Source organism: Equus asinus, chromosome 4, assembly GCF_041296235.1.
Source record: "Equus asinus isolate D_3611 breed Donkey chromosome 4, EquAss-T2T_v2, whole genome shotgun sequence".
Lineage (NCBI taxonomy): Eukaryota > Metazoa > Chordata > Mammalia > Perissodactyla > Equidae > Equus > Equus asinus.
In genome coordinates, this window is record NC_091793.1 from 23,995,268 (window position 1) to 24,005,399 (window position 10,132).

The window sequence follows — 10,132 nt, forward strand, 5'->3', positions numbered from 1 at the left end:
AGAGGGAGAGGATGTTCCCACTAGTTAATCGGGGGCTCTGAGAGGAGGCCTCCGGGAGGAAGGGGGTCCCACCCCCAGGACACAGGGTGCACAGCAGGAAGCACTTCCAGGGCTGAGGAGAGGCAGAACAAGGCACAACTTTCTCTTGAGTCTTTTAGACGGAGACTCCAGCGCTGGGAAGAAGGCAGGAATTCAGCCGTCAGAGGCTGGCGCAGGGCGGCCTCAGCTCTCAGGAATAAGATTGGACTCAGGATGAGAACAGAGGCTCCTGGACATCAGGAACCGCGGTGGTCCTGTGCGTTCCTCCTGCCTTGGCCCAGGGGTTGGGGGTGGCTAGGACTGATGATGGATCTCAGTATCCAGTGGGGCAGTGGAGGAGGGGCACAGGTGGCTCAGTCAGGGGAGAGGAGGACCCAGGAGCAGGAGGCAGATGGATCACCGCTGAGCACAGAGAGACCCGGACAGACAGATGCCATGAGTGTGACCCGGGGCATGGAGCTGCCTCTGATCCAGGGCTGGTCAGTGGAGGTCCCGACGGAAGAGCAGGGAGAGGTGGGTGTGGGGTGCTGGGGTCCTCCACAGCCATGGGGAGCCTGTGGCACTGGCCCTGGTCGGGAGAGCTGGCAGAGAGATGGGAGGGAGCTCGAGGCCAATGAGTGCTCATTCCCTATCCTGGGGATTCCCTTAGTCACCAGCGTTGGCAAGGACCTGCCCAGGTCCCACGGTGCCCAGCCTCTGCATCCTGAGTTCCTAGCTTCAAATGCACAGAACTTGGGGGCCAGTGTGAGAACCTGCCTTTCCATGGACTGTGGTTAGCCCAGACCTTTCAGTTGCTCCCTCTGCATTGTATAATTTGATTCTATCTATCTATCTATCTATTTTTTTTTTTTTTTTGGTGAGGAAGATTGGCTCTGAGCTACCATCTGTGCCAATCTTCCTCTGTTTTTTGTATGTGGGATGCTGTCACAGCGTGGCTTGATGAGTGGTATGTAGGTCCTCACCTGGGATCCGAACTGGCAAACCCCAGGCCACAGAAGTGCAGCATGCAAACTTAACCACTAGGCCACTGGGCTGGCCCCTAATTTCTTTTGAATGAGGGAGGGGAAGTGGTAAGCATGCACTTGAGAGGTTAGGATGGAGGTAGCTTAGACACAGGGTTGACTCACACCAGAAGGGGCCCAGGGAGGTAAGGGGTTAGAGTTTGCTGGGAAAATGGGGGGATTGAGTAGACCCAGGTTGTAGGGGACCATCAGGTCCTGGGGTCCCACGCTGCCAGGACTGCCCCATCACCACAACCATGGTAATGAACATACTCGCCATCCCACTGTCTCTTTCCTGATGGAAGGGCCCTAAAGAACTGACCTGTTGCCTAGTTTTCTCAAGGTGCCCCAAGGAGGCGGGGGCTCTGGCCGGCATGCTGGACCATTAGCCGTGGTAAAAGCTGGCCAGTCTGACTCTGGGACCCCTTCCCTGGGCCAGAACAACTTTTGGGCCCTTTGCCTTGATGTCGCAGATCATACCACGTTTTTTCTCTGTCTGGTTCTCTGCTGAATGCTGATGAATCTTAAAAGACGATAAAGTCACGCAGCTATAAAATGAACACAATGTTAAAGATTTCATTTAATTCATTATTAATGAGAAAACCAAGTAGTTGCCACACCCAGTTCAAGGAGAGTCCAAAGAACAGACACGGCCACCTTTACAGGTTAGGAATATTGAAATGAACTCTGTGTGTGCTGGGGAGCAACAGGGCAGGCTGAGCTGCTAGGTGGTCCGGGTGACTGGCCCCTTGGAGGGGTCTGGAGTGTTTCCCCAGCCAGCACAGCTCCTGGGCTCTGGCCCAGGGGTAGGAGCCCCTCCTCCGGTCTGTGGCCCTGGCGGCTCCAACGCACTGCATTCAAGGACAGGCCCAGGCATCTAGACCCCACGCAGGGCCTCTTCCTCAGGCCCCCCTGCACCCTCCATGGTCCGCAGACACAAAAGCCCTTTTCTCCCTTGGCTTCTCCTCACCCTCAAGAGGCCCCCAGGAAACAGTTCAAGGCCTCGTGGAAGGGGGACTCTGTTAATCTCACTAACCTCGCGATAACTCCATGAAGTAGAGAAGCAAATACGATTGCTTCTGTTTGACAGATGAGGAAACAGAAAGGTCAAGTCACTCGTTCAGGTGCACATGAGCATAAGGGAGGCCATCTTGTTTCACTAAGCGGCCTCGGCGGCCCCTCCTCCGTGTGACCACTCGCTGCTCTGCACGGTCTCTAAAACAGTCACGTGCCCTCCTGATTTAGGGCCTCCGCTTACGTACGCACTCCCCGAAAGCTCGATAAGTTAAACCTGTGTTCTCTGCGTTTCTCTCCAGGAAAAGGCTGACAGGCGGGAAACACACCTGCAAGGGACCCGTCACAGCTGACAGAAGAGCGGAACGAAGTGATGCCTGGAGCCCGTCATGCCCGAAGGAAGCCCCTTCTTACTGCCCATTTTCCCTATGTCACTGCCTCGGGATTCTGTAGTTCCTGAAGATGGTTTTCTTGAGACATTTGTCTGCCATCTTCCCGATTATGCCAGCTAATAGAATCAAAACTTCCCTTCTCGATCCCTAACTCGTGATTAATTGGCGCAGATCATGGGGAGCAGAGAGAGCTCACTGTTCGGTAACACAGGGTCACACAGCTTGGTGACAGAGCAGGATTCAGCCCCTGTGTGACCGCAAAGCCAGTACTCCTTCCACAGCTCCAGGTTATAAATCCAGTCAGGAGTCTCTTGGTGAAGAGTTCGAGTGGGGAGGATTTCCGCCAGCGCAGCCCCATCATTGGGAGGGAGGGCTGCCAGGTCCCGGGCCCGGACTCTGTCCACAGTGGGGGCAGCATCTTGTCTGTCTTTGGATAGAACAAACACTGACAAGGGCTTCTCTTCCTGTGACCACAGTTCGGTTCCTGGTATTTCCTGTGCCTCCTTGACCCCCCATTGATAAACAGCATGTGACTGCAGGGGGTGTGTTGGGGCCTCCTCTCAGGTGCCCCATTTTTGGCTCAGGCCACCTCTGCCTGTGAGTAGCCATGTGCCCAGTACTTCTCTGGCCTTTGCAGAACCAGTGGCCCAGGGCAAGGCCACTTACCGAAGGAGAAGCAGTGGGGCCGTGGGGTCACGGTCAGGCGTGCTGAATTCAAGGCGTCTGTGCAGCACCCAAGGGGAGGTGCCCCTCATGGAGCTGGATTCCTGGTCTCAGGTTTGGAGGAGAGAAGTGACTAGAGAACCATGGAGGGAAAAACTTGAGAGAGCCCAAGAACCTGCAGGCAGAGCTCAAAGCAGGAGGCTGTCCAGGCGGGGTGGGACGAGGAGTGGAGCTCCAAGCCCTGGGGACACTGGGCTGACGGGAGAGGCTGGGAAGGGACGGAGAAGGGGCAGTAGAAGGAAGTGAGAGACTGAGCGAGGTGGAAGGCATGCAAAGGGATAGCTGCTTAAGGTGCTAGGAGAGGTGACAGTGTTGGACGCTGAGTCTGGGAAGTCAAGGTGGAGGTGAGTCTGTTGGATGAGGTGAAACGAGGCTCCTAGGTGGTGCTGGCGAGACAGTGCTGGGGTGCAGTGGGGTGGAAGCCAGGTTGTAGTGGAGAGGACGTGGGGAAATGAAGACAGCTCTTTGGAAGCGATGACTGGAAAGGGAGGAGAGAGGTGGCGTAGAAGCTTAACATAGATTCTTGGTGGGGGTCAGGAGGCGGGGCATTATTTTGAAGATGAAAGAGAGTTGATTATGTTTTCAGGTCTGAGGAACGTGCCAGAAATTTACGAGATAGAAGACAAAGAGGGGATCGACTGATGGGGTGAGGGACACGGGAGGACGGACTCCAGCTCATACTTGGCGCAGGATGGGAAAGAGGGAGACGGTCACGGGGAAATAGGGACAGTCTGAAGTTGGGCCTGGAAAGACATTTCTGACATTGCTTCTGTGTGACCAACCATGTGATGCCAGAGGTTGCTCTGCGACTAACCAGCTAACTGATGTCTGTCTTAAGAACAACGACCTATCGCTGTGCAACAAACCACGCCCAAACTTTGTGGCTGGAAACAACAAGCACTGATTGGTTGTCGTCATTCTGTGGGCTGGCTGGGCTCAGCTGGGTGGTTCTTCTGCTCCACGAAGCAGGAGCTGTCATGTGAGTGGCAGCATTTAGCTGGGAGCTCAGCTAGAGCTGGAAGGTGAGGGACGGCCTCGCTGGCTGTGATGGGGACATCTCCTCCACGTGGCCTCTACAGCTGGAGCCCGGGACGCTTTACCCAATGACTGGCTTCTGAGAAAGCAAAACGAGCCGTAAGGCCTTGTCCCAGAGGCCACACAGCTTCCCCCCGTTGCATTCTACTGGCTGAAGCAGGTCACAAGGCAGCTCAGACCCGAGGGGAGGAGAAACAGACTCCACCTGTTAATATGAGGACCCGCAAAGTCACAGCATGGAAGGGTGTGTGGGGTGGGACGGACTGTTGCCGCCATCTTCAGAAGCAGCCAACCACAGCGTGTCTCAGGAGTCTGTGTTACACTGGACATTCGTCTTCAAGTATAGGCAAGCATTTGAGATAATTTACAGTGAAAATATCCTATGTTTTTTTAACTGTTCAGTGAATGCAAATTAATTGAAAAAAATCATCTTAAATGAACATTATATTTTATTCTTTTATTATGTAAATTTTGCACTTATTATGGGAAAATGACAAAAGGCTTCACAGAAAGGAAAAACGGCAGTCACCAAAAACCCAATTCCCTAAAGGAAATGTACCCCAGACCTGTGACCCCACAGACTTTTGGACTGACGGTTCAACCTGGAACACCTTTGGCCAGAAACCCCTTGTCTGACAATGAAAATTCTTGGAGGATACATTGCCCTCCTCGAATAAGTGTTGAAAATCAGAGAGCGGAGCCTGAGGTGTGACTGGCACAGAGAGGGATGTTACGTTTAACCCTCACGTAGCAGATGTCTGCTCTGCGCCCGGGCCTGTGCTAGGCTCCCGCTCTGAGGCTGATTCAGAGGAATCAGAGACAAAGGTGAGAGGAGAGAGATTTCTATTTGTGGTGGTGGGGGCTGCAGTAGGGGATGTGGGGGCCTCGGGACCCTCAGGTGGAAGGGGCAGGAGGGGCTGAGGCAGGAGGAGGCACAGAACGAGTTACTCACAGAGGAGGGTTGAAACACCAGCAGGGGTGCACCAGGGCCAGGAGGAGGAGAGAAAAACACCAAGGAACACAGGAAGCCGGAGAAAGGAATTTATACAGGGAGCGCCTTTGACTTCATGTATTATATTCCAGGTCTTTTTCTTATTTCCAGATTGGAATTTTATCCTTTTTTTAAAACCAGTTTTATTGTTAAATACAACAGAGTACCCCAAACACAAGAGACACGTGTAGCTTAATAAATTATTCTAAGGTGAATATCCTTGTAACTGCCCTCTCACCGAGGACAGGTGACAGAACCGTGCCAGCCACGCAGAACCCTCCCCACGCTGTTCTCACACAAGTGTGGCAGCCCCCCAAAACCAGTGTCCCGACTTCTCTGGCAGCATCTGTCATGTTCTGACTTTTCTTTATGGTTTTATTATCCAATCCACATGTCTGGACACTATACCATAGTTTTTCTTTTTTCAACCTAGAGGTACCCAACTCTACTTCTCTTTTTCCTCCTTGCGATGTTTGCTTACGTACTTTTTAAAGCTGAAATTGAATCAGTCCGTTGAAGTATAAACACATATTCATTATTTCAAGAGTAAAAGGCTGCACTAATTACTGATTGTGAAAGCTGTTAATTTTATGAAGAAAAACAGTAATTAAAGCTTTAAATAGTTGAATAGGGAGCTAGATTGATGGTTAATACAAATATTAAGAGAGTATTTGCTTGATAATTTCAGGAAGAATATTATAGACTATTCGAGCTTATAAAATTTAAACAGTAAGAGAGGCAGAAAATAGAGATTTAATTATATTATAATTCTAACCTCTGTAGAAGTTTTCCAGTAGCAACATTCTTTCCGTGGAGTAGAGTCCCTTGGAGAATTCTATTTCATTTTTCAGTGGTTTCATTCTCTTCAGGCCATAGATCCTGCAAGAAAATGTCCTGTTTGAGAACTGTGCACATCTTGTGAGAATAAGTGATAAGCAAACTGTCAGCTTTGCTCCATCCAGATTTCACAAAGAGAAAAAGTTCAAGGGAGTATAATATCCATGATAAACTATCTCTGAGGCAGACATGATAAAGATGACTAAGAGAACGAAGAAAGGAAAACAGTTTCACAGATAAGCACCCCGTGTACATTTTCTTCTTATTATTCAAACCTCAAAACAACAGATTTTATAAGAATGCCTTAGGAAGGCCATTCCCCATAGTTTTGAGTCTTTGGAGGCTAAAATTCAAACAAAACCATTTTCAGAAGTTAGAGATGAAGGCTTTGGGGATCTGCCTGAGCCGTTAACCCTGAGGATGGAGTTCCTTCTGGAAACATATTGTCAGAAACGTCTGCCTGAATGATGTTCTGCTGTGCACCGAACAATGAGGGATATTATCCAACCGGCTGGCTGGACAGGAGTGTTTATTAAGCATCGTAGGATGAAGGAGAGGAATCCCAGGCGCCCTCAGGCGCTGCAGTGCTGAGAAATTATTACTATTACCCAGAAAAATGTCAGCAGTTAAAGTTGGGAGACTCACATTTATAATAATAAAATAGTAGCAATGTTCCATTTCTGGTGGATAACGTTTCAGGTTCATTCTTAGATCCTGGAAGTCTGGTCAGGACGCTGATGGTTGCCTTGGCCTCCTCAGGGCCCTGGGCTCTGCTGACGGGGGTGTCAGCACAACGGAGAGCGCTGGGGGCCCCAGGCACGTGGGGGCTAGGCTCGGGGCACAGATGGGCAAATGCCACCTGATATCCACATTTTACAGATGGGGAGACCTCAAAATGAGACTCAGAGACAGTGTGGCACGCCCAAGGTGACACAGCCAGTCAGAGGCTGAGTCGAGGCTGGAGCTCTGATCTCAGCTTTGACCCCCGGAGGGGCTTCCTGGGGCAAAATGTGGCTCCCCTTGGTCTGGGCTTGGAAGCCAGCCCTGGGCCCCGGGGCTCCTTCCTGTGATTTCTCGGGTCCTGTTTCCAACAGCCTTTCTGTTGTGAGCTCAGAATCTGTGAATCCAGTAAATCTCTTCATTTTATCGTCAGCCTGAACCCACCTCCACACGCCCCCTGGGGGAAGGGGACCCCACCTGACTTCTCACTCAGAATTGCTGTGTCTCTGTCTCAAGCCCAAGGGTCAAACACGCCATCCTTTTTCCCTTTACGTGCCACTCCCCTTCCAGACGTTTCCTGCTCCACCAAGGGTGCTCCCTGTCTGCCACATCTCAGACCCCGGCAGCCCCCTCCGGACCCCACTCTCATGGAAGCGGGGCTGCAGTATGTCAGAAAGAAACCGGCAGAAACTTAGAAAGTCGACAAGGCAAATAAGAGGGGAATGAGGTGGCTGGAGAGTCACCTCATCCAGAGGGGCAGTGATCCTGCCCCGAACCCATCTCATGGCCTTTATCAGTGTGAATAGCCAGCGAGTCTCTCCCTTCGGGACCAGCATGGAACAATTCTGGGGACAGGAGGGCTTCGCATAGAGAATTATTTAGTCAAAACTCATGGATGAAACGAGGAAGCATGGCTGGGGCCCAGGCAGAGGGGACTGTGGTCCAGGGATTGAGAAATGGGCCTCTCCAGATGCCACTTGGATGCGAGCCAGTGCCTTCAAGGACAACAACTAGGTCAGATAGACTGGGCACCTACATGCCACGCTCTGTTCCAATGCCTTATATATACCTACTAATAAATCCTCATCATAACCCTGTGAGCCAGGAACTGTTACCAGCCTTATGCTACACAACAGAAAACTGAGCACAGAGAGGCCAAGTAACTTGCCTAAGGTCACACAGCTGGCAAGTGGCAGAGCTGAGATTCGAACTCAGATCAGCCATCTCCAGCCCCGCAGTTAATCATTCATTACAGGACGTTGTTTCTCTTGACATCGCCTCCACAGAATTGTGTGGCGGGAAATGATTGCCCCAAACTTACGCTTATGGTTGAGTCTCATAGCCAGACCCAGGACTTCCCACAAGGCTCCCTTATCATTGTTTAATTTTTAGACATTTTATTGTTTAATATTTTAATATATTTATAAAAGATAATATTTTAAAATTTTTAGTTATTACAATGTCTGTAGGAAGTCTTGCTTTGGTCATTGCCGGTGTCCCATTTTCCACTGGCCACTTCACTGCAGCCTGGCCAGGGGTCTCAGTTCATGACAGGCTGGGAGCTGGGAGGCCGAGAGGCACCTTCGCTCACCAGGGAAGGCATCGGGGTGTGACCTCTGAGCCCCCTCTTGGTGGTGACGGGGGAGTGATGCAGCTTCCTGAGCTGGCAGGCAGCAGTATTCCTGGCTGACCCTGCGCCCGTGTCCGTCTGCCCAGGCCCTGATGCTTCCCACGTGGTGGTGAGCGGAGGACACAGAGGGACAGCCATCCTCTGAGGAGCATCCTTCTACCTCTGCTCTCCACTCCTCCAGACTGAGCTCTCCCAGGCCAGCCCTGTGCCTGGCACTTTCCTGGGTCCCCAGCACAGCAAAGCGGTTCCAGGAAGCTGAGTGGGAGCACTTCGAGAGGAAGAAGGCTGGGGACAGGATTCAGCTCAGACCCATCGCGTCCTGCACTGGACCTCTGAATGAACTCTCCGTGCCGGGACGGTGACCACACACGTGCAGGAGTGCCAGAGAGAGCACCGGATCCCGGAGGAGGCCTCGTGTGTGCCTCGAGCACTAGGCTGACCCCCCACTCCTGTCCTCGAGCCAAGATTCCCCACCAAGGGAAGGGTACTCGACAGTCTTCCTGGCCAGGTGTACCTTCGCTGGCAGGAGGTAATCAAAGAACCAACAGGAGAGATTGCCAACGGTTTCCCACTCTTTCCCTCCCCTCCTCTCTGCCCTTCTCCCATCCCAGGAAAAAGGCAGGAAAAGACGAGACACCAGTGTAGGAATTCTGAGCATCAGAACTCCTTGCCCATCCCTGTGGTCTACACACTGCACCCAGCTTGTATCACCAAGTGAGGCTCCCCCATTGGTGTGCCCGGTCCTGTGCCCGGCTGGACAGAACCAGAGAGAGAAGGGAGAAGGCATGAGCTCCGGAGTCACTGTCCTCAAGGAGTCACTCATTCGTTTATTCATTCATTTGTTCACTTGTTCGATTATTCATTCCACACGCAGTCCCAGGTGGCACCTCTGTGCCAGGCCAGGTGTGGACAATCAAAGAAAGAGCCGTTAGCCAGGTTGGAGGGCAGACATGGAAACTGGACCATAGGACAGTGTGGGAAGGTGCAGGGGAAAAGAGGAACTAAGGGGGATAAAAGCACTTTCAGCTCACGCCAATTGAGGATTAGCGCGTGCCGGGCATCATCTCCTCTGATCCCTTCAAAACCCCTTTGAGGTTTGTAGATGAGCATCTTCAAGTAACAGGTGAAGATGCTGGGGCTCGGAGCAGTTACAGGTGGGTGTTTGCATAGGGTCGCCGTGTCAGTCTGCATGGGCTGCCGTAACGACATACCACAGACGGGGTGGCTCAGACAACAGACCACCTGTCTCATGGTCCTGGGGCCAGAAGTCCCACATCAAGGTGCCAGCCAATTCCATTCCTGGTGAGAGCTCTCTTCCTGGCATGTAGATGGCTGGCCGCCTTCTCACCGTGTCCGCTCACGGTGGAGAGAGAGTGAGAGACCTTGAGAGAGAAAGGACGTTCTGATGCCTCTTCTTATAAGGACGCTAATTCTATTGCATCAGGACCCCAGCTTTATGACCTCGTTTAATCTTATCTCCATAAGGCCCTGTCTCCAACACAGTTGCACTAGCGGTTAGGGTTTCAACATGTGAATTTTGGGGAGACACAATTCAGTCCATAGCACTCACGCTGCGAGCAGTAGGGGAGGGGGAGTCTAGCCCAGGTCCGTCTGGCTCTGGGCTCTCACCTGCTCTGGTCGTTGCAGCCACCTCCCCCTGCATCCCCCTGGGGGCGTCCGGGAAGGCTGCATGGAGGAACTTTGCATTGAGCTGACAGTTAGAGGGTGCGTAGGAGTTCACAGGGAGACA